Raw genomic sequence first — 24,618 nt, 5'->3', positions numbered from 1 at the left:
GAAGCTCACGGGATTATGATTGTATACATTTATAGACAGAGGATTTACCTCTGCAGGAGAAAGAAAATGACAAGGTACAAGATTAGGTTAACTTCACAGTAGGAAAAGGTAAACAGTTGTCAGCAGGGAAAAGAAATATTCTTGTCACTTTATAAAAATACCTAGATCATGGCATTATTTCAAAGCAATTGTGTAGCCTTTCTACCTGTCAGGGAGTATTCAATATTCGCTAATTGTACATGGCTGAGAGAGCATTTTAAAGGATGTGTCCCAAATATGACTTCACTCAATGGGTTTCACCCTGTTTCCATCTGTTTAGTGATCATAATCCTGCTTCTTCTAAAGTCCCTATGATTGGCATTTGTTTTTTCATTCACCAAGTACATGTTTATAGAGCACATGCTATGTTTTCTGTGTACTTTTCTAGGCGTTGGGGATAAAAAGAGGAAAAGACATGGTCTCTGCCCTTTACTGGATAGCAGGAAACAGCTTGAAAACCTGAGATACAATAGAAGGGTAGTGTGGAGGCAGGGGCACCTGTTCTAAGTCGGGGGGGCAGGGTTGCCCATCTGTTGGCCTTATATAGAGTCAATCACTGCCGCTTGGGCAGAACCAATCACTTACCACAATTCAAATTGGAAAATTTAGCAAAATATTCTGAAAGTGCTGTCTGTATAAAATACACATGCCCCCCCCCTTTTCTAGTTTTTAAGTTTTTTTCACCTATGGCACAGGAAAAAGCCCCACTCAAAAGGTCCTAAGCTTAAAGAGCATGCTTCCAACATCAAATCCTCTCTGGGGCTTGCTCTCACCCTGATGTGAAAGAGATGGAGGAGATGTGAAGGTGAAGTCATTACTTCCCCTGTTGTAGCATCCTCAGTGTGGGCAGGTGGTTGAGTGAGGGGCGTGGGTGTTACAAAGGAAGTGTGGCTCCATCATGATTCCTGACCCTCTGGCTTTGTCCTTTACAGATCTGTTTGCACAAGGCCCTGCCGTCCATGTTACCTCTCAACCTGAGGGGGCAAGCCCAATATTAGATACGATACTGCCCTTCTGACCTGACGGCACCTCTAGAATCACCAAGTGTTGAGCCAGGGAGGTCTTGGGCAGGGAGACCAGGCTCCAGTCCTATTTCATCAGTCTCCAGCTCCTGACTCTAGTTTGCTCTCTCTTTCTCTGTCTGTCTGTCCGTCTCTCTCTCTTTCACACACACATACACACAAACGCGCGTGCGCACACACACGCACACACACACACACACACACACACGCAATGGGACCAAGAATGGCTAGTAAAAATTAATTGGCCTTCCTTGGAATTTATATAACTTATTTATTTCTTTACATAAAGTGCATGTAATCATTTGTCTCTAGGAAGGATTTCATTGGACACATCCACACGGATATTTGCTTTGCCCCAGCATATCGCTTTAGTCCTTCTATCATGTCTGGTTGTTCACTCAAGCTTCTCTAGAGAGCTGCCTTTGCATTGAACTGGATATGATGGAAAAAGGCATATGTTTTGTCATCTCAGAAAGTTCTAGGTCTGCTCTGTCTTGTCCCAGTTTTTGTCCATAGGTTTTGCCGTTACTCATCTGCCCTCCTTTGTCTTGAAAGATCTAATTAGACGGCATTAATAGGGCACATTTCACAATCTCTACAAAAGGGACTTTGTTACTTTGTAAAACTGCCTCCGTGAGTCACAATTCTGCCACCAGGTGGAAGTGGTGTGCCCGTTTTTGCAATGAAAACACATTTCCAGAAAGATTCCTACAAGGCCTTTTCCACCCACCTGCTGCTCCCTGGTTGTCTGTTTCCAACTCTCTTTCTGATTTGGAACAAGTCCTTCAGTTTCACATTTCAGAGACAGCCCCATTCTGGGAAAACAAGGAAGAAAGCTTTTATCCAAATGACTCAACTATGACCATTCATATAAAACACACCTGCAAAGGCAGTTTATCAGATATGTTGAAGCAAATATTAACACTTGCTTTTATATCATTTATACATCTGTTTTCAACTTTGAACAGGTTTGTACGTTTAGTTGAACTTGGGGCTGTCCTTACCTGAAAGGACACCAGGTAGCTGGATTTAGTGAAGTTTTACTTTTATTTTTTTGGTGATGGTGGCAGTGGGGGAATGAAGAGAATAAAACTTTGCTAGAAAGTTTCTAGAAAATGGTCTTTGCTAGAAAGACCCAAAATAACTAGAAGGGAATTTTGAAGGTCACCCAAACAAGAGGGCATATGAGGCAACTACAGAGATAGGCCAGGGGCTATAAATGAGGGCCAAGCAATAAGGAGGGTAGCAAGGACTGATAAGTAAGGAACAAGATGGGGGGTGCAGAGGTTGGGGGTGACAGCCTGGCGAGTGGGCCCACTTAAAGAGATGAACAGGAAGCATCCTTGTTCCTTTAGGCTTTCCATCCCACGGGCAGAAGGGCCCTGGCTTCCTGAAAAGCCCTGACTCATTGAGGAAGGATGCAGCGGCCGGGCTCCCCTGACTCTTCTTCAGCTCTTCTCATCCCCACTGGACTGAGTAACAGTGTGGAGTGGGTCCCGGGGGTGATTCAGTACCTCTTGGGCCGGGTGTCTAGTTCACTTTCTCAAGTTTTCAAGGTTGGGATTCAGATGAGTAGTAAAGAGCGTGCCTGGGAGTGGATGGGACATCAGATATATCCACAGGAAGGCAGAGAGTAGCGGTAGAATGCAGTGGGGTTAGGAAGCTTCCACATGTATTTTGTTTCCAGTAAGGGATTAGTCTGTTTAAGGAGGGGAGCCAGATGATGTGTCCTGCTCATATGCTCTTTCTTGGTTCCCAGTGTTGAGAATGGCAGACCTTGAATCACTTTTTGTGTGTTAAACTGGCTCATAGAGTCTCCAGCTAATAACTGATTATGGAGGTGATGACAGTGCTTATGGGTATGAAGAAAGAGAAGGGGAACCCAGTTACTGTAAAGGGGTGTTCTGAATGAAGTGCAGTAATTGGCTAGGACTGGTCAACATGAGGTGATGTTCGGATGTACCCTCTACGTGTTTCTCAGCCTTCAGACTTTTAAGTTTATTTTATTTATTTTGAGAGAGACAGAGAGAGAGAGAGAGTGCGGGAAGGGCAGAGAGAGAGGAGAGAATCTGAAGTAGGCTCCACACTGTCAGTGCGCAGCCCGACTTGGGGCTTGATCTAACGAATCATGAGATCATGACCCGAGCTGCAATCAAGAGTTGGATGCTTAATGGACTGAGCCACCCAGGCATCCCTAGACTTTTTAGTTATCTAAAGTCTTCCTCCTCTACCATCTCATATATAATTAATTTTTGATCAATTATTTTTTTCAAGTTTATTTATTTATTTTTGAGAGAGAGAGAGAAAGAGCATGAGCACAAGTGGGGAAAAGGCAAAGAGAGAGAGGGAGACACAGAATCCGAAGCAGGCTCCAGGCTCTGAGCTCTCAGCACAGAGCCCGACACAGGGCTCGAACTCATGAACCACGAGATCAAGACCTGAGCCAAAGTTGGTTGCTTAACCAACTGAGCCACCCAGGTGCCTCTTGATCAATTATTATTATTATTTTTAATAAATTCCAATATGTCGAAACAAACAAATTTCCAGAATTGGCAGGTTACTGAAATAAATTATGGAAGTTTACAATTGAATAGGTATGGTATGGTCTAATTTTTGCAGAACAATTGTTTGGGTATTTACATGCATCGGAAGAATGAGAGGCTTTGGAGAGCCTTGGTGGCTCAGTTGGTTGAGTGTCTGACTCTTGGTTTCAGCTCACGTCAGACTCATGTTTCATTTCATGAGTTTGAGCCCTGCATTGGCCTCTGTACTGACAGTGTAGAGCCTGCTTGGAATTCTCTCTCTCTCCTCTCTCTGCCTCTTCCCTGTTAAGTGTCCAAGTCTTGATTTCAGCCCAGGTCATGATTTCACGGTTTGTGGGGTCGAGCCCCACATCAGGCTCTGAGCTGTCAGTGTGGAGCCTATTTCAGGTTCTCTCCCTCTCTGTCGTTCCCGCACTCACTGTCTCTCTCTCTCTCTGTCTCTCTCAAAATAAATAAAATAAACTTAAAAACAAGAGTCTGAAGGCTGGGAAACACGTAGAGGGTACATCCGAACATCACCTCATGTTGACCAGTCCTAGCCAATTACTGCACTTCATTCAGAACACCCCTTTACAGTAACGGTGGGTTCCCCTACTCTTTTTTCATACCCATAAGCACTGTCATCATCTGACATCACAGAGCCCACTTGGGATTCTTTCTCTCCCCCCTCGCCCCTCCCCCACTTGCATTCTCTCTCAAAATAAATAAATAAACATTTTTTTAATGGTAAAAAAAAAAAAAAGAAGAAGAAGAAGAATGAGACACTAGATACTAAGTTGTTCACAGCAGTTGTCTCCTTCCCCTCCTTCAGGTCCCTGCTGGAATGTCCTCTCTTGAGGGCCCTTCCTTGATCATTCTATTTGAAGAGCCCCTCCCCACCTCCCCACTCCACACCCCCCCCGGGGCACTTTCTACTCCTTTCCCTTGCTTTATTTTTCTTCCTGGTCTTTTCCCTCCTTGGCATTATGTTTATCTATCTTATTAATGTCTGTATCGCCCTAGGATATGTAGGTCCAAGGGCAGGGACTTCGGCTTCCTGTTTCCTGCTCTATCCCAAATTTCTAGGCCAGTGCCTGGAGCTCAAGAAACGTTTGCACCCATGAATGAATAAATGGGGGAACAAACTTGCAAAAGTGGAAAACACTGCTAGCACAGTACTTCTTGGGGGTTCAGAGTGGGTTCATGCTTCCACTGGCTTTGTTTGCTCATTAAACAGAATGCCTAAGCCAGCTAAGGGAAAGATTTTCTGGGAATATAAGAACCTATGCATGCTTTGAATTTTTTTCCAGCTGGGGCATTAAGCTATGAGCCATCCACTTAAATTCCAATCAGCTGGGAAAGCTGGGAGCCTGTGAGTCCCTGTCCTCAAGGCGTCCTTGGGTGAACGTGGACCTGCCACGTGGCAAAGTAGCTGGTGCCCCCACCCCCGCAGCCCTGCAGTTACTGATTTTCTAAGGATTTCCTACAAGCCTTTGGAAACAGTGGTGGTGCAGCTGTGTGATTCAAACTACAGGATCTACTTGGGGTTTTCCTGGTTCTTAATTCCTCCTAACTGTGGTGCCTGAGCCCGGGCAAGCATGTATCTGTTTCATCCCCTCAAACACGAAAGGATATTAAGGCTTCCCGGAGTCTAAAGGACATTATATAGAGTAATTAGTTCATGCTTCAAATTGTTTCACATTTATAAGTATCCTTACTCTGAAATAAACGCCTTCCAAGATTTAAGGGAAACCACACGTCAAAAATACTAAGCTTGTAATATGTCTTCTTACTGACTCTCCTCAGGCATGGGCCTGCCCAAGGGGAGAGACTTCATCAGAAGTGTTTGATGTGCATCCACTGGGTACAGTTCCCTGTTGGATGATGTCTGAGGAGAAAGAACCTACTTATTATAAGGGGGTCTCCTTAGAATGGACTCATTCTCAGCAATGCATGCTTTTTTAAAGTGTCTATTTATTTATTTTGGAAGAGAGAGAGGCGGGGGTGTGGGGAGAGAATCCCAAGCAGGCTCCACGCTGTCAGCACAGAGCACGACGAGGGGCTCGAACTCACGAACCGTGGGACCGTGACCTGAGCGGAAAACGAAAGTAGGATGCTTAACCAACTGAGCCACCCAGGAGCTCCTGCATACTTCTGACTGTGTGTATTTGTTTGCGGCTTCCTAGTGGAATCTGAAAGATTATTCATCCTGAATACACAGATTCTGGAGTCTGCATCTAGCTCCAGATCTTCAAATGAATGCCTTGGGTAACCTCCTCATCCTATAGTGTCTAAGATGTCTAGAGAGCCAAGGGCAGCAGAATATTCCATAATCGGTCCCACGACTCACGTGCTACTGTTGCCAGGCCCAAGTGCCTTTGGAACGGAAAAGGTGTTTGCACACTCCGATCCACATCCTCACATAGAGTAACACTTCTATTTCTAGTCAGTTCGAAAAATTTTTGTTTTCTGACTTTCACAGAACGACATCATGGAAATTAACATTAAAAAAAAAGTTTATGTATTTATTTTGAGAGAGAGTGAGAGAGAGTGGGGGAGGGGCAGAGAGAGAGAGAGAGAGGAGAGACAGAATCCCAAGCAGGCTGGGCGGTGTCAGCAAGGACCCCAGCTTGAGCTCTCTGTGAGACCATGACCTGAGTCGAGATCAAGGTCGGATGCTTAACCGACTGAGCTACCCAGGCGCCCCCAAATGAACATTTTTAATGGGCATCTTCAGGGTGCTAGGAAACCATAGCTATTAGGATTGGCTTCAGGAAACTACATGTTCACTCCTCTAAGAAGTGCAAGTTTGGAGCTTTTAAAGACATTTAAAGTATATTCTCAGAGGATTTCTCAGGCTTGGCTTGGATAAACTTTCAGGGATATTACATGAGGGCAGGGGTGGGGGCCTCCTGTTGCCATGGTGTCTCTGCTTTGTGCCTGGCGTTTGTCAAAGATCATGAGCTCACTTCCATTTCTGCCCTCGGTAGGATAGAATGCAGCAGAAAAAGCACAGTAATCGTAATAGCGTCTGGCCCAGGGCATGGTGTGAACGTGGGCCACACAGGATTTATTCATTTCATAGACACGAGTCCTCTGTGGGGTAGGGACTGGCATTCACATGTCACAGAGGAGGACACGGAGACTTGGTGGGGTGAGGCAACCTGCCCGACATCACACAGCAATAAGAGGAAGCACTGGGATTTGAATCCCAGTCAGTTTGACTTTGGAGGCTGAGTCTTTCAGCCACTACGTGGGATGATGTGCCTCCCACTGCTTCCATTTTTGGGAATTGAATGTGAAGGAAGAGTTGAGAATGATGTTACGAAAACTTTATTCCATGAGGATCTGACATGCGGCAGCTGAAAGCTGTTTAGGATATATCAAATACTGTATGGAGTTTTGCTATAACTTATTTAAATATGAAAGCATTACTTTTTTTAGATGAATAAAGTCATCAAAAACTATACAAAAGAAAGAAATTATGAAGAAAAAAGCGATACTAATGACCAACCACATGGCACAATAGAATTTATTTTCTCAAAATTACATTTAAATACTTCTTATTTGTGAGTGAGAAGCATTAGCTTTTCTTCACGGTGTCTTTAAACTAGGGGAAGTTGTGTATATAAAGCAGTGGTGCTGTGGCCTGTGTCTTTTTTTCTTTTTCTAATTGAGGTAGGATGGACACACAACATTATGTTATTTTCACGTGTATTCCGTAATGATCTGATATTTGCATATGTTGAGAAGTGATCACAATAAGCCTTGTTAATATCCATCACCGCATGTAGTTACAAATCTTTTTCTTCCTGGGGTGAGAACTTCCAAGATTTACTCTCTTAGCAACTTTCAAATACACAACACGATTTTTTTTTTTAATTTTTTTAAATTTATTTTTGACAGAAAGAGAGAGAGAGCAAGTAGGGGAGGGGCAGAGAAATAGAGAATCCCAGGCAGGCTCCGTGCTGTCAACACAGAGCCCAACGCAGGGCTCAAACCCATGAACCAAGAGATCATGACCGAAGCCAAGATCAAGAGTTGGACGCTTAACCCACTGAGCCACCCAGGCGCCCCTACAACCGTCTTATTAACTGTAGTCACCGTGTTGTACGTTACATCCCCAGGACTTTGACCCCCTTCACCGGTGGCATTTTTTAAAATGACATTTGGCTCCTTCTCATGCAATCGCTCCTCCCCATTAGCCGTTCTGACTGGGAGAGCTGCAAGCTGTCCACCAGCCACAACTCTTTGAGGTAGCAAAGGTAGTCTCCCAGCCTTCTTTTTCTAACAAATTCATAAACAGCAATTCTCGGAAAATAGAGCACTTGGACTAGTGGGGGTGGGGGTGGGGGTCGGGAGTTGGGGAGTGTCTGGAGCCAGGTCTCCTGAGAAGTGAAGCATCTACAGAGAACTCTGCAAGTGGGGCAAAAGTAAGAAGAAGTATTAGACTTGTAGTTTTCCGTGTACTTTACAGGTTCCGCCGATCAAAGAATCAGACCTTGGAAGTAGGACAAAAGGTAACAAAGTAGAACTGAAATCAATGAGTGGGGACCCCAAATTGGGTAATTAACTGGAAGCTGAGCAAATCGACCAGCCCTGGGCTTTTGCTCTGAGCAGAGCTCACACCTCCCAAAGAGAAAGAGGTGAGCCCATGTCAGAACAATAATAGGGGATTACTTGGAACAGCAGAAACGCCCAATATTGGTGGCTTGCGGAAATAATTTACAGGTACGTCACAAAACAGTATGTATGGTATAACTCTATCTTTGAAAAAGAAATAATGTAGACATTCTCAGTGAACTCTGACATCATGTTCACCAGAAACACAAATGAACTTGCTGACTTTGAAGGTGTTTACCTTTGTGTTGGAGAGGTCATTGAGAGGTTGTGATGACCATCTGACCTGTGAGCTGACCCTGGGCACTTGGAGGCTCCTCACCTCCTCCCCATCCTTGGGATGTGGGTTCTGCTTGCCTTGGCTGCTCCCAGAGGCTGCTCCAAGGACACAGCCTTGAGTTGGCAATGTGGTGTTGAGAGCATCAGGCTGGCATACATAACGAAACCCGGTTAACGCCTCTATATGAGCTTTTAAGATTCAGCAGGTGGATGTGGGGAGGTCATCCAGGATTAGCCTCATACATCAATTCCCTTGCTTATTAAAACTGCCACCTGCGGGGCGCCTCGGTGGCGCAGTCGGTTAAGCGTCCGACTTCAGCCAGGTCACGATCTCGCGGTCCGTGAGTTCGAGCCCCGCGTCAGGCTCTGGGCTGATGGCTCGGAGCCTGGAGCCTGTTTCTGATTCTGTGTCTCCCTCTCTCTCTGCCCCTCCCCCGTTCATGCTCTGTCTCTCTCTGTCCCAAAAATAAATAAACGTTGAAAAAAAAAAAAAAACTGCCACCTGCAACCTGGTGTGGCTGCCTGTTTCTTAGGTCTCTCCCTGCCCCCTGTAACCAGGGGGCAGTTTCAGATTAGCTTTCGGATGTTCCCGAAGAGCTTGAGAGCGAACACTTGGTTTCATATGAAATTTTTTTACACTAAAGAATATTGAATCAGGGGCGCCTGGGTGGCTCAATTGGTTAAGCCACCGACTCTCGATTTTGGCTCAGGTCATGATCTCACGGTTTGTGGGTTTGAGCCCCGCACTGGGCTCTGTGCTGACAGTGAGGAGCCTGCTTGGGATTCTCTCTCTCCCACTCTCTCCCTCTGCCCCTCTCCTGCTCTCTCTCTCTCTCTCTCTCTCTCTCTCTCAAAACACATAAACCTTAAAAAAAGGAATATTTATTCGGGATCATAAATGGGTCATGTATACATAAGTACGGTTGAAATGATTTCTAACACTTAGTAACATAGCTACTCTTTTTTTTTTTCCAACTTTTTTTTTTTTTTAATTTATTTTTGGGACAGAGAGAGACAGAGCATGAACGGGGGAGGGGCAGAGAGAGAGGGAGACACAGAATCGGAAACAGGCTCCAGGCTCTGAGCCATCAGCCCAGAGCCCGACGCGGGGCTCGAACCCACGGACCGAGAGATCGTGACCTGAGCTGAAGTCGGACGCTTAACCGACTGCGCCACCCAGGCGCCCCAACATAGCTACTCTTTTGATTGCTCATGATATGGCAGGTACTATTTCAAACATCTTCAATGTATTAACTTATTTAAACGGAGATATTATCACCTTCACTGTACAGATGAGGAAACTGAACATAGTGATTGTAGATAAACGCGGCTAAGGCCACACAGCTGAAAAACGGCAGGGGTGGGATTTGAACTCAAGCTCTTTGGTGCCAGAACACAACTTCTTAGAAACCAAATGATGAGGGAAACAAAGACTAGAGAAAGGTAGCTTCTATGAAATCTCCTTACAGCTTGCAGCCCACTGACAGACAACTGAAACCTGTAGAGTGTGACCTTCTTCAAGGAACTCATGGCTGCCTTACTGCCTTAATGTTTTTGTTTTATTAAAAACTAAAGAGGGGCGCCTGGGTGGCGCAGTCGGTTAAGCGTCCGACTTCAGCCAGGTCACGATCTCGCGGTCCGTGAGTTCGAGCCCGAGCCCCGCGTCGGGCTCTGGGCTGATGGCTCGGAGCCTGGAGCCTGGAGCCTGGAGCCTGTTTCCGATTCTGTGTCTCCCTCTCTCTCTGCCCCTCCCCCGTTCATGCTCTGTCTCTCTCTGTCCCAAAAATAAATAAACGTTGAAAAAAAAAAATTAAAAAAAAAAAAAAAACAAAAAAAAACTAAAGATAACTTTGTCTTTTTTTTCAATTTTTTTTTCAATTTATTTTTGAGAGAGAGAGAGAGAGAGAGCACAAGTCGGGGAGGGGCAGAGAGAGAGGGAGACAGAGAATCTCCAGCAGACTCCGCCCTGTCAGCACGGAACCCAATTCCAGGATGGAACTCCCCAAACTCACGAAAGCATGAGATCATGACCTGAGCCGAAACCAAGAGCCAGACACTTCAGTGACTGAGTCACCCAGGCGCCCCGAAAGTAACCTTATCTTAACAGCAGCTAGCCCCTCAAGGTCCTGAAAGCCTTGCTTCCAAATTCCTAAGAGACATACTCTGTCCCTAACCCCTACTAGTTAAAAAGTATATAATCAGTCACTCCTCACAACTCTAGTGCAGCTCTTTCTGCCCACAGGTCCTGTCCCTGTGCTATAAAAAAGTCACCTTTTTGCACCAAAAACGTCTCAAGAATTCTTTCTTAGTTGTCTGCTCACGAACCCCACTTCATAATGTCATCACTAAACTATACTACTTCTGGTGTAGAAATAAACAACACGGAACTTCCAGAGAGTTGTGGCGAATGTGCACTAACATGAAAATAGAGGAATGCCCCAATCTCCAGAAATTTCCAAGAAAGACTCTTAAATAGATGAACCATTTTAGATATACTTAGATTCTGCTACTGCTTGAGTAGGGGTAGTCGCTGGTGAACAAGAGAACCTGTCAAGTGACTGTGTAAAATGTTGAGACAATTAACCAGTTCAATAAAAAATTTCCTCAGACGTACTCAATGTGTAATACCATCACATCTTTCTGACTTTTTACCTTTTTTTTTTTAAAGTTTACTTATTTATTTTAAGAGAGAAAGAGAACATGAGCAGAGAGCGGAGAGCCCAACCAGCGGCTAGAACTCACGAACCGTGAAATCATGACCTGAGCTGAAATCCAGAGTCAGCTGGTTGAGCAACTGAGCCACCCAAGCGCCCCTGACTTTTTACCTTTTAACAAAGTTATGATGTTGCTTTAAACTGAAATCATCTTGAGCCTATGAAGACACATTTTGATAGGTAAATGAACTTCATTAATATTTATTGAGAAAGAGGCAAATCTTGGACAGCCGTCGTAAAGTTTGAGTTTTTAAAATATTTGGCAGTTTTATTTATCTGTTCTATACAGAGTTCAGAAAAGCTGTTTAGAATGATGTGAACTTCTCATCACAGATTTGTAGAAGTGTGACTTCTGAAAAATACTCATTGATAAATGAATGTATGTTGAATAAGCTTATATAAGTGTAATATATAGTATTATATACGCAAGATGGAAATGACTAGGGCTTAGGCTGCTGTCTCTGCTGAATTTTCCTGTATGAAGTTAACTATACCAAAGTCAACCCCGCCCCCTCCCCCCCCCCCCCACAAAAAAGTTCTGCTATTCTGAAGTGATTCCTGACCCATTTCCTAAGTCATGAGTTAGCCGACTGTGTGTATGGGCTGGTTGGGTGGGATAAGGAATCAATCTAACTCTGGAATTTTTGCCCAGACTAAAATGAACAGAAGTGAATGGAAAGGAAAAGCAGAGTAGCTTTTACTAGAAAGTTAAAGAAGAAGCGAAAGGGGGCTCTGTTGGAAATAGTAGTGCGAAAATAAATGTACTTATGTTGGAAGAAAGAGACAAAGAACAGCCATCGCCACAGCTATTCTTAGGACACTAGGATACAGGTGACAGTCTTGTCCCTAAATGGGCTTACCGGTTAGGGTCCTAACTGGTAAGATATTTGTACTGTGGCCTGGCATGGTGCAAATAGCCTTGTCATGCTTCATGAGGAACTGATCATGAAATTCTGTCTCATCTTCACATCCTGCCATTATTTTGAGATTGTGGGTGCCACTGTCTTGACGAGGTTGAGACTCAGTGATATAAATCTTGTGGTCTTGTCTTGGACTTACAGAATTCTAGCAAATTCTAGCAATATTCTAGCAAACAGGAAAGACATAGTTTCATGGACGCCTGGGCTTAATAAATGGAATGTTTAGGAAGAATGACCAGAATCTGACTTTTTTCACCTAGGAGTCCTTAAGGGCAGTTGAGATCTTACATGGAATTTAGTTGGTAAACTGTATCTCTCCTGTTACCAAGGATGGGATACTGGTAGAATTCCTAGAGAAATAAAATTAGGATTTGATGTTCCCACATCAAGAGTCTCTAGATTCCCATTTCATAGTGAAGAGTCTGCCATTTTTGTTCATTCTTCCTGAGACTTTCAAGGTGCTGTGGATGAGGGGGTAGAAGCCAGGGAGAGGTTGTAGGATCCCACTTAATATTCTTATACTTTTTTATTTGGGATTTTTTTTTTCTCACCAATAGATTCTCATTTCTTCTACCTCCTAACAGTTGTCCTGATTTCACATGTGTTTACAGCCTTTCATTCCATTCCTGTCCTTCCACTTCCAAAATTTCTCACAATTGTGCTTTTGTTTTGCAGTGATAATTGCTCACAGCCCTTATATCTCTACTGAACTCAGAAATAATTCAAGATCAAGACACAAGAGTCAGGTATAAGTAACTGAAACACAATTGTATTGCTAATAAAGTTGGTGGTAGAATGGGGCTCCGATGGGCAGCTGTATCTGGGCTTTGTAATGGGATGACCCCACCAAAGGAGAGTTTAGGTCTGCAGAGCAGGTACATTTACCCAAATGGTTGTCTCACACTTGTAGGACCTGATAATCATCGAAAGAAGAGAGAGACTTCAATTTTCCATGATGAAGAAAGGCTGGGCTCCAGAGAACGACACTCCCAGATATGGAGGTGTTTCTGAAATGGAGGCTTCCTCACAGAGCAGAAGATAAGCAAGATGTAAGTTTTCCCTTGAGATTGTTATGTCTGCCTCTACTTTCTTAAAAATATCTATGTCTATTATCATGAAACTTCAGTTAGCTCTGAAATAGTTCTGGGGCACCTGGTTGGTTAAGTGTCCGACTCTTGATTTGGACTCAAGACACGACTTCACAGTTTGTGAGCTCAAGCCCTGCATTGGTTTCCGTGCTGACAGTGTGGAACTTGCTTGGAATTCTCTCTCTCTCTCTCTCTTTCTCTGCCCCTACCCCACTCATGGTCTCTGTGTCTCAAAATAAATAAATAAACTTAAAAAAAATTGTTCTGATCACTTGGAGCTGCTACTTTCAGTGGATTTTACCTAAGAAGGAAAAAGATGAACTTTGTCCAGTTCCAAACAGTTGGCCCTTTGTATGTTTAAGTAAAAGATCAAAGTTCTCACTCTTGCATCATGGTAAAGCTATAGATTTTTAAAAACATGTAAAATTGGGGGCGCCTGGGTGGCTCAGTCAGTTAAGCATGCGACTTCAGCTCAGGTCATGATCTCACGGTCCGTGAGTTCGAGCCCCGTGTCAGGCTCTGTGCTGACAGCTCAGACCCTGGAGCCTGTTTCAGATTCTGTGTCTCCCTCTCTCTCTGACCCTCCCTCTCTCTCTGACCCTCCCTCTTTCATGTTGTCTCTCCCTGTCTCAAAAATAAATAAACGTTAAAAAAAAATAAAAAAAAAACATGTAAAATTGGATTTTTAATCTGGAATAACTGAACATTTCACTCTTCTCCCCCACCCTCCCCATATCTTCTCTCCCAACCTAATCTTATATCTTATTTAAAAAATAGGTAATATTTTTCCCAAAGTTCTGATATTTGAGGAGACTAAATAGACAAATGACCCTGATAGTTGGTTGTTGCTAGAAAAAAAATGGTAAATTTAGCTATTCTAATCTAAATCTAAATTTCTTATTTTTGGTAAATGTTTCTCAACTTTTACCTGTCATATAAATTATAATCTCTAATAATAAATTAGCTCATTTGTATTGGAATATATTTCAAAGTTTACCTGAAAGGATTAAACAGAAAATTTTAAAGATGAATGGTCCTTAGAAACTTCTATAAATTTTTTTTTTTCCGGATTAAAATCATTCTGGATGGAGTAGAACAATCAGCTCTTTTTCTCAATCATTTGAGATGGTTGAAATTTCTCAACCATTTGCCTGTGTGGAGCAGATTCAAAACCATGTATGGTGAAGAATGTTGGCCTCAAGCTCTCTTTGGGCTTGTATCTTAGGTTGGAGAGATGACCTACTTTAACGACAGCTGCCCCATTTCGGACTCTCAGTTCCAGAAAACAGTGTGACTCCCATTCTATAATTGTGATCAAAATGACCTTCTTAAAAATTACTCGACTCCAGAGTAACTTTCAGAGACAACATTCTCAATATTTAGAAAAATTACTGTTGAGAGAAACAATATTTAGCCAAGATTTCTCAAAAGACAGTAGGCCGATTATTCTAAAACATATCACAGGAGGAAATTTCATTAGCAAAAAGAAGAGGAACCAGATCAATTGAGATCCTGTTGCAACGAGGCTAAAGACGCCATGAAGGATATTGTTATTATAACAAAGCGTCCTCATTGATAGGAACCCCCAGAAAAACTCCTGCCTCATCTTAATACTGAGTATAATTTTTGTTCTCCTTACCAGTTGGTCTGTTTTTATTTCATAAGCCCTATGGTTTGCTTATCTGCATTTCCCTTTTTGGTTTGATTAATAAAAGTTAAACCCAAATTGGTGGCCCAGCTGTGGCACATAGATAAATCATTGTAGAGAATATGTTTTTTCCTAATTTTTTTTTTGATTCTCAAGCTTACAAAAGAACTGAACAGCTAGTGTAATAAACACCTTTATACCTTTTACCTAGTTTCATTAGTTATTCATGTTTTGTCCCTTTCATTTTCTTTCTCTTACACACATACACACGCATACTTTTGGCTGTATCTTTTGAAAACAATGTCAATATCATGACACTTTACTCTTACTCCTGCAGAAATCTACTAAAAATAAGAATATATGTATATATCTAAATTTACATATACCATTTACAGAATATAAACTTCTTTAGAGCCTAACAATTTTATGAACACATTTCCATGTGCATGGAGGCTCTCAGGAAAAATTTGTTAAATGAATTAATGAATTTTAATGGCTGCAGACATTTCCACTATATAATTTATTGTTGCACATTTTAGATTTTTTTTCCAGTTTTACTATCATAAATAAAGAAAAAAAAGTTGTACTATTTCATTCCCTTTCCAGGCAACTGGATCTTCATCAGTTATTCCCATTATTGATGCTTATGAGTACAGGGCATCTCTCTGGTGCAGTGCCTGGGACATAGAACCTTCTTAGTAAATAGTAGCCTGTGTTTTAATAAGTAGTTAGAAAATTCCACTATGCATAAAAAGTTCAATGAGAATGTAACAACTGGGGGAGGTGAATGTAGTATCTATTGATTCCAGGGCAGTTTTTACTAAGGGTCTTGCCTGATTTTGTATTGTTCTCCCATTTCATTGTCCTTAGTGCCTGATTTCTCTGCCCTTAATTTCATATCTGTATTAAATTTGAATTAAACAAATATATATATTAAACAATCATAAGGGGAAGCAATCTGCTAAGTACCAAAGGGATGCAATAGCAAATTAACAAAATAAAAGTTCGAGAAAGAAAGAAAAAAAACCCCAGAAGTTATAATGCCAGTGTTTGAAGAATTGCATTATGGAGGAGATAATCATAAAATCCGGTGCTCCCAGTGCTTCTGGTCCAACAGTATTTCAATTTCTATCTTCTTAATTTAGAAATAATTTAGAAGTGGGGCGCCTGGGTGGCTTAGTCAGTTAAATGACTCCTGATTTCAGCTAAGGTCATGATCTCATCTTTGTGAGTTTCATCCCCATGTCAGGCTCCTTGCTGACAGCATGGAGCCTGCTCGGAATTCTCTCTTCCCCTCTCTCTTTGCCTCTCTCTCTCTCAAAATAAATAAATAAACATTAAAAAGCAAAACAAGAAGTAGAAATAAGTGCTATTTATCTTGCCAAGGAAAAATGTACCGGACTATCCACCAAAGAGATCTTCCACTAGAAAGGTCCTTGGATGGAACTAGCATTGGAACTTTAGGGTTTTTTCTTTTTTCTTTTTTTTAATGTGTATTTATTTTAAGGGGGGGTGGAGGAGCAGCAGAAGAGGAAGAGAGAGAATCCCCAGCAGGCTCCATGCTCAGTGTGGAGCTTACTTTCATGACTGTGAGATTATGACCTGAGCTGAAATCAAGAGTCAGTTGCTTAACTGACTGAGCCACCCAGGCGCCCCAACCTCAGATTTTCAGATATAACTTTTTAAAAAAATGTTTATTCATTTATTTTTGAGAGGGACAGAGAGAGAGAGAGAACGCAGACACACAAGCGGGGCAGGGGCAGACAGGGAGACAGAATCTGAAGCAGGCTCCAGGCTCTGAGCTGTCAGACCAGAGCCTGACACAGGGCTCGAACTTAAGAGCTGTGAGATCATGACCTGAGCCAAAGTCAGATGCTTAACCAACTGGGCCACCCAAGCATCCCATAACTTTTTTTTAATCGAGGCATAATTGACTTACAACACTATTTAAGTCTCAGGTGTTCAAAAGAATGATTTGATATTTGCATATATGGTGAAATGGTCACCACAGTAATTCAGTCCATCCCCTCATATAGTTACAGAATGTTTTTTCTTGTGATGAAAACTTTTAAGATCTACTCTCTTGCAACTTTCAAATATACAATTCAGTATTGTTAACTACAGTCCCCATGCTGTACATTACATCCCCAGGACTTATTTATTTTATTTTGTAACTGGAAGTGTGTACCTTCCAATCCCCTTTACCCATCTGACAACCACCGATCTGTTCTCTGGATCTGTGAGTTCCTTTTTTGTTTTTCCTTTTTGTTTGTTTTGAGATCTCACATGAGTGAGATCATATGGTCTTTGACTTTCTCTGTCTGATTTGTTTCACTTAGCATACTGCCTTCAAGATCCACTGCATTTAACTCTTAATAACATTTTAAAGCACCTCTGTATATTGAGTCTTGTAGCTGTAAGCCCTATACCAGTATCACCTCGAGTGTGACGTGAGTCTCTTCGGGGACTCATAAAGAATTGTCCTCCTGCTGACTTTCCCACTGCTTTATTACTTGGATAATAATATGCAACGCTTAAATTTACAAAGGTGCCAAGGCATCATATTAATGAAATATTTTTAAGATAATGCTAATATGAGGAGGAAAAGGTTTTCAGAATTAAGGGCGTAAAATAATTTCATGACTTAAGTAGAATTTGCCTACCAACATATTTTAGGGGACAGAATCGATATTCTATTTAAAAATCAGTACAAGGGGCACCTGGGTGACTCGGTTAAGCGTCTGACTTCAACTCAGGTCATGATCTCACGGTGAGTTCGAGCCCCGTGTCAGGCTCTGTGCTGACAGCTCGGAGCCTGGAGCCTGCTTCAGATTCTGTGTCTCCCTCTCTCTCTCTGCCCCTCTCCCACTTGCACTGTCTTTGTCTCTCTCAGAAATAAATAAACATTATACACATAAATAAATAAACAAAAATCAATACAAAATATATGTTTCTTCCCTTTCCGTACAAGGATCAGTGTTTCGTCCCTAAAAGATATTTGTCAATATCTTTTGATATTGACAGAATTTGATATTGACAGAACCCAAGCTACAAGAGCAGGAGCTTGGGTTCTGTGTGTTGAATTACTGTGTGTAAGAGTTGTATACAGTCCCTGGTGAATGAAAAGTTAAAACAGAAGAAGCTTTTAGGAAATCAGAAGAAAGTTACCAGGGTGAGGGACTAGAGGAACCATAGGTGCAGTCATTATGAAATAAATTTGAGAACTCAGGAGCTTAACAATTAGAGGAAAGACAAGATACAGGGCCACAGGGGAACAGCAAAAGACACAAAGAAAATCCCCAGATTGCGGTGCCCCAGGGTTTAAAGTAGCTGAGCCTAACCAGTGGAATCACCTCCTCTCAGCTGTGGGACTTGCAGGGTCTTGACGGGATCAGATTATTCTGACAAACCGTTTTTCTCTCTCAAAACTCACGGTAACAAGTTACTCTTGATTCTTGAGTAATTCTCTAACTGTTGCTCAACTATTGGTTAACGTGGTACTTGTATCTCCTTCTGGATCATAAATGGATTATGATACACCTGGGAAAGGCTTGATGAGATTATGCAATTACAAAGATCACGTTCAGGTTGTAGGAGGCTAGTATGCTTTGTAAAAGGGACTGGAGGTCATGCAAAGTCACAGATCTGACTCCAGTGAAACAAAATAGACAATGTGCAAACCACGGCAATGGTGGGAATTCACTGGGTCTGTCACCAGAAGAAATGCTGGCCAAGTCTTGGTAGCTAAGTTGAATGGCGCTTTCCCAAAGGGATGCATTTTAGTCTCTTTTCTCAGTGAGTCCTGTGAAAAGATGGAAGAAACATGGAGACATCGTCAGGACAGGGGGAAATGACACAATGGCTATTCTGTTGAGCGTTTTCCCCATAGGTGCTTTCCCATATGTGTGTGCACTGGGTGAAGAGCCAACTCTCAGCACACTCCTCCTACGTCAGTGACCACGAGGTCAAGTTTGCCTTACTGGATCTCCCAAATCCTCCAGCTCTCTCCACATTACACGGCTGCCTATATGTTTGTTCTCTACATATTTTGTATTAATTCAGCTTTGCTCTGTGAATCTGTATTTTTATGCTGCTCAAGATCATGGGTCTGTCAGCCTTGTCCAATTCTGAGTCCTCAGTGCCTGGCACACAGTGGGTGTGATAGTTAATTTTATGCATCAGTTTGGGTAGGCTGTGGTGCCCATGGTCAAACACCAGTCTGGATCTTTCTGTGAAAGTTTTATTTGAGATATGATGAGTATTTAAATCAGGAGACTTTGAGTAAGGAGATTGTTCTTCATTCTATCAGTGGACCTCATCCAACCAGTTGAAGGCCTTAAGAGAAAAGACTGAGCTCTCCCAAGGAATGAATTCTGCCTGTAGATAGACTTTAGCTTCAAGACTACAACATTATCTCTTTCTTGGGTCTCCAGTCTGCCTGCAAATTTCAGACTTGCCAGCCTCCATAATCATGTGAGCCAATTCTTTACAATAATTTTCTTTCTCTCCCTCTCTTCCTCTGTCTGTCTCTGTCTCTCTCTTTATATATAGATAGAGATCTATCTATATGTATCTGTTTATCTATCTATCTATCTATCTATCTATCTATCTGTCTATCTATCATCTATCTCCTCATTGTTTTGTTTCTCTAGAGAACCCTGGCTAATACATACAGTGGACACTCAGTAAATATTTGTGAGATGAATAAATAGGAGGGAGAGTGGGGATGTGGCACAGTCCTGCTTGTTCCAAATGAACAAATTGTCCAAGAGTGTTGGAGCAGGATAGACACTATTTCATGATATTAATTACCCGAGGAACTCATGGATGTATACACTGTCTGTCATAGATGTTCCAAAACTAAGCAGTGGATTAAAATATATGTAATGGGTATGCGGGCTCTTTGTTTTTATGACTCAGAAGTGTTAAAGGAACCGGTTTCTTTAAGAGCATGTAAGCTCACTTGGTTCCAGGGGAGAATTCCCTTCACACTAGGACAGAGCTCTCCAAGCCATTAAAAGAGAGGAGCATATATTCCAAATAAGTGAGCAATGATGTTTCCAGATTGTGGTTTAAAAAGTTTAATCCAGGGGCGCCTACCTAGCTCTGTCAGTGGAGCATGTGACTCTTGATCTTGGGGCTGTGAATTTGAGCCCCACGTTGGGTGTAGAGATTACTTAAAAATAAAATCTTTTTTTTTTTTTTTTTTTTTTTTTTTTAAATTTTTTTTCAACGTTTTATTTATTTTTGGGACAGAGAGAGACAGAGCATGAATGGGGGAGGGGCAGAGAGAGAGGGAGACACAGAATCGGAAACAGGCTCCAGGCTCTGAGCCATCAGCCCAGAGCCTGACGCGGGGCTCGAACTCACAGACCGCGAAAAAATAAAATCTTTAAAAATAAATAAATGAAAAAAATAAAAAGCTTAACCCAGTATAGGAAAAGTGTAAAGGTAGAGAAATATTGCATTTATCTAATTAAAAAAACATTTTATGTAAAGCAATTTGGTTTAATGAAGTTGTTAAAGTCTTATGTGTGTTGTAGATGCAGATTGTACATAATTTCCTAAAAGTTTTCATTTGTTTCACCAAAATTCATTTCAGCATTATCAAACACTGTGCCCACAGTCTTTTGTTGTGGGTTTACTCAAACCCTTTGAGTAAGGAGGTAAATTAGATATTGAAGAATTGGTTTAAATAGAAAGAAACACTATTATTTAAACTTCATTGATTACAAAGGAAGAATTATGATGTTGGAAATTAAATAAGTCTCTATTTTAGGAGATTATTATGTAGCTTAAAAAGAAATAGAAAAAAAATGTGAGTTGTTCTATTCTGAGCTCATTTTCCTCTTCATTAACACGAAGAGATTTTCTGTATACTTGGTGAAGGCTGACATTTCATTTCACTTTATTAATAATATTAGAATAAATGATGTATTTTTATTTGTATTCCATATCTTAGTCTATCCTTCATTGCCTAATATAGGGGTCAGTAAACTTTTTTTTTTTGTAAAGAGTCAGATAAATATTTTAGGCTTTGTGGGCCAGATGGTCTCTGTTGCGACTACTCTACAGAAAACAGCCATGGGAGGTATGTAAACAGATAGGCATGGCTGTGTTCCAATAAAACTTTATTTGTAAAAGTAGAGAGTGGACTGGGCTGGACTTGGTCTGTAGGACATAGTATTTTGTCCCTTGGTCTAACCTTTTGTGTCATTTGTTTTATCTTTGGCAGTTAGACCTTGTCTTATTCAACCAGCTTGAGAGTTTAACCCATTTACATTTATTTTCAAGTGATAAAGTTGGACTTTATTTCCACCATTGTGTTTATGGCTTCCATTTTTTAATATTTCCATGTTTTTCCTTACTATGTGGACAATGCTGTCTCTGTTTGTCTCTTCTCTGCCATTTAGAAAGTTGTGTATATTGTTTTTTGGTTTTATTGGTGGAAGTTTTCAGAAGTATTCTGTAACTTACCCCTGTGTCCAGGTGATCAGGGCTGTTCAAACATGTACCAGTTCTTGGACTTCCTGGGAAACTGTTGTATCAATGGTGATAGGATTGCAATTTTCTTCTTGGAAGTCAGGTGTGGGGCTGACTTGGGGCTGTTTGAATGGCGGCAAAATCTGCCATCTTGAGTGATAAACTGATACCTTGAAGTGTGAGGCTGCCATGCCAACAACCTAGAAAAGTGTTTAATGGTCCAAGTTAGACAGAGGTGAGACTTATGGTTAAATGGTAACCTGTGATAATGTGGAATGCCAATGATGACCTAACTTCTACTCTAAAAAAAGGTCCACAAACTATGACCCACAGGCTAGAGTTGGGTCCACTCTGTTTTTATACAGCCTGCAAGTCAAGAATAGTTTTTACATTTTCATATGATTGAAAAAGTCAAAAGAAAAATGCCATTTCATGATACGTGCAAATTGTATGCGATTCAAATTTCAGTGCCCATAAATACAGTTTTTTGAACCATAGCCATACTTGATAAGGTTTGAAGTGTTGGAATTCAGAACCAACAGGCAAGAAAAAATTCTTGAGATGTCTTTGATGCAAAAAGGTGGTTTTATTAAAGCACAGGGACAGGACCTATGGGTAGAGTTGCCCCAGGATTGTGAGGAGTGACTGATTTTATACTTGGGAATTGGGGGGTGGTAAAGTCAAGGGGAAGTTTCCAAAAGGGTTTTCATACGCTAAAGAAGACTCACAGGATCCTGGAGGGCTAGCTAGTGTCAAGCTAAATTTGTTTTTTCCTCTAGAAAAGCATTAACATTAAGACGGTTAGGAGTTCCTGGAGGAATATTTGTCGATGAGCTGCAGGTTATAAGGAAATTTAATTTTATCTACATTTCTTTCTGCTTTTGTTTCCCACATCAATACTCATTCATTTAATTACTGTCAATGGCTGCTTTCGAGCTATAGCCATGGAGCTGAGTAGTTATGTGTGAGGAGTAAGCCCACCGACGCAATCAAGGAGGGACGCGGAGACTCGGAGCACAGTGAAGTGAGGCTTTCATCAACATTCTTGCAAGGGCAGGTGTCTGACAGACAGACGCACTTGGGGCAGTTACAGCAGACAGTTTATCTCCTAGCATATAAGTCCCTCCCCTGGTTCCTCATTGGCTGAGTACTACAGAGGCAAGCCCCTCCCCTGGTTCCTCATTGGCTGAGTACTACAGAGGTTACAGCCTGACCCGGAAGTCCCCTAGGTCCATGTAAGGCAAAAAGTAGTCTGATTGGAACAAATGTACATCCCTGGCATGACTCAGAGACTTTTGGTCCCTCTTCTCTTTGTTCTTTGGCACATGCTCATTGCAAAGCCTGAGAAAATACACTCGCGAAATGGAAAGGGGAAGAAGAACCAGGAAGTGAAGTGTCTAAAGGTTTGGGACTCCATTGTGGGGGGGTTTGTACATATTTCCAATAGGTTGTAACCTTACTCTTAACCAGACAGCACAGCTTTTATTCGGTACTTTTGAAAATGAATCATCTCCCTAACTTCGCACATTGTGGCAGGACTGTATGGCCTGCAAAGGTATTTACTACCTCAACCTTTACAGGAAGTTTGCTGTCTCTTGCTTTAGACTCTAGAGAAATGTGGGAGATGCAGAAGAGAAGCATCAAAGGAAGAGACTTCAAAAGGGAAGAGCTGGAGAAGGTGCAAGGCCTTGGGACATGTTTACACAGCTGAACGAGGCTGCAGCTTGTAAGGAACACCTAGAGCCGTTAACATTGTCCAGGGCCAGATCATCCTTCACACCTGACCCTTCCTAGTGTTCTAGAAACCAATTAGCTTGAAATTCAACCTTGAAAAGCTAAACCATTAGATTGATTAACACACTTGCTTAGCTGACTTTATGCATGTAGTCTTCAGCAGTTATCCTAATAAAAAGAAGCTTCATTCTGGAGTCGGGGCCTCATTCCAACTCACGTCTGAGGACCTTCGCCTAACTGCATTTTGTTTGCGGACTCATCTTGTGTAACTCTGGCCATACTCCCTGCAACAGAGAAAGAAGTTGAAAAACAATGGTAGGAAATGTGATATTGTGATTTATAAGAAATATATATTTGGTTTTCATCCCCTGCACAGAGCTCCTCAACTCCTTGGAATTTTCGGAGATGAAAGCAATAAAGGTATCTTTTGTTATGTTAATGAGGCAACATAGCCTGCACTTAAGGATAGGGCTCGTTGCCAGGGGAACTGACTGGAATAGAAGCTTGGGACTCTCATTTCCACCCCCTGAGTTCCAGAGAGGGTCTGGAGGTTGAATCATTCAGCGACGGCCAATGATTTAATCAATCATGCCTTTGTAACAAAGCCTCCATAAAAATCTAGAGGACGGTGGTCGGATGCTTCCAGGTTGTGAAGCAGAACCCTTCCACGTACCACCATGACAGGCCCCCACATGCCACAGGGACAGATGCTCCTTTGTTCAGAAATTCGCCCTATATATCTCTTCATCTGGCCGTTGGAGCTGCTTTCTAAGTTCTGGGAGCCACTCTAGCGAATCAGTCAAACCCAAGGAGAGGGTCTTGGGAACCTCTGATGTATAGGCAGTCAGAAGCACAGGTGACAACAGGGACCTGTCATTTGGCAGCTGAAGTGGGGGCAGCCTTGTGGGACTGAGCCCGTGGGAATCTCATGTTATCTATGTAGATAGGATCGGAATTGTGTTTGTTTTTTTTTTTTTTTTTCAACGTTTATTTATTTTTGGGACAGAGAGAGACAGAGCATGAACGGGGGAGGGGCAGAGAGAGAGGGAGACACAGAATCCGAAACAGGCTCCAGGCTCTGAGCCATCAGCCCAGAGCCCGACGCGGGGCTCGAACTCACGGACCGCGAGATCGTGACCTGGCTGAAGTCGGACGCTTAACCGACTGCGCCACCCAGGCGCCCCGGAATTGTGTTTAATTGTAGGACACCCCACTGGTGTCAGAGGGTCTCTCGGCGTTGTGGGGAGAATCCACACTTTGGAATTGAGGGGTGCAGAAACAGGAGTGTGTGTTGACTGCTCTTGGGTGGCTCAGTACTCTAAGAAAGAAATAAGCACAGAAGAGAACTGGCCAGTTAGCAAGCAAGAATAAGAGGAATAAAAATGAATTTAAAAATTGGGTGCTTACAGGATTGGAAGAGGCAACTACCGCTGAATCCAATCAGTATAATATAAAACTGGGAAGACCTTTGAGTGACAAAGGCTGATTAGAACTTAATCTTGGGGAGTACCTGGATGGCTCAGTCAGTTGAGTGTCCAACTCTTGATAT

The 24,618-nt window shown here is 42.2% G+C and overlaps 1 long non-coding RNA gene across 1 annotated transcript; it reads left to right on the top strand.

Moving 5' to 3' along the window:
• Window positions 1–6,803: 6,803 nt before the first annotated feature.
• Window positions 6,804–23,263, top strand: LOC147572460 (uncharacterized). The gene is made up of 4 exons (XR_015246344.1): window positions 6,804–6,975; window positions 12,792–12,862; window positions 13,027–13,165; window positions 22,940–23,263. It is a non-coding gene; the product is annotated as an uncharacterized LOC147572460 (long non-coding RNA).
• The last annotated feature ends 1,355 nt before the right edge of the window (window positions 23,264–24,618 follow it).

Source organism: Puma concolor, chromosome E4 (assembly GCF_028749965.1).
Source record: "Puma concolor isolate L17-30 chromosome E4, mPumCon1.1.hap2, whole genome shotgun sequence".
Classification (NCBI taxonomy): Eukaryota; Metazoa; Chordata; class Mammalia; order Carnivora; family Felidae; genus Puma; species Puma concolor.
Note: the sequence above shows the minus strand (reverse complement) of the source record. Positions and strands in the feature narration are given on the sequence as shown.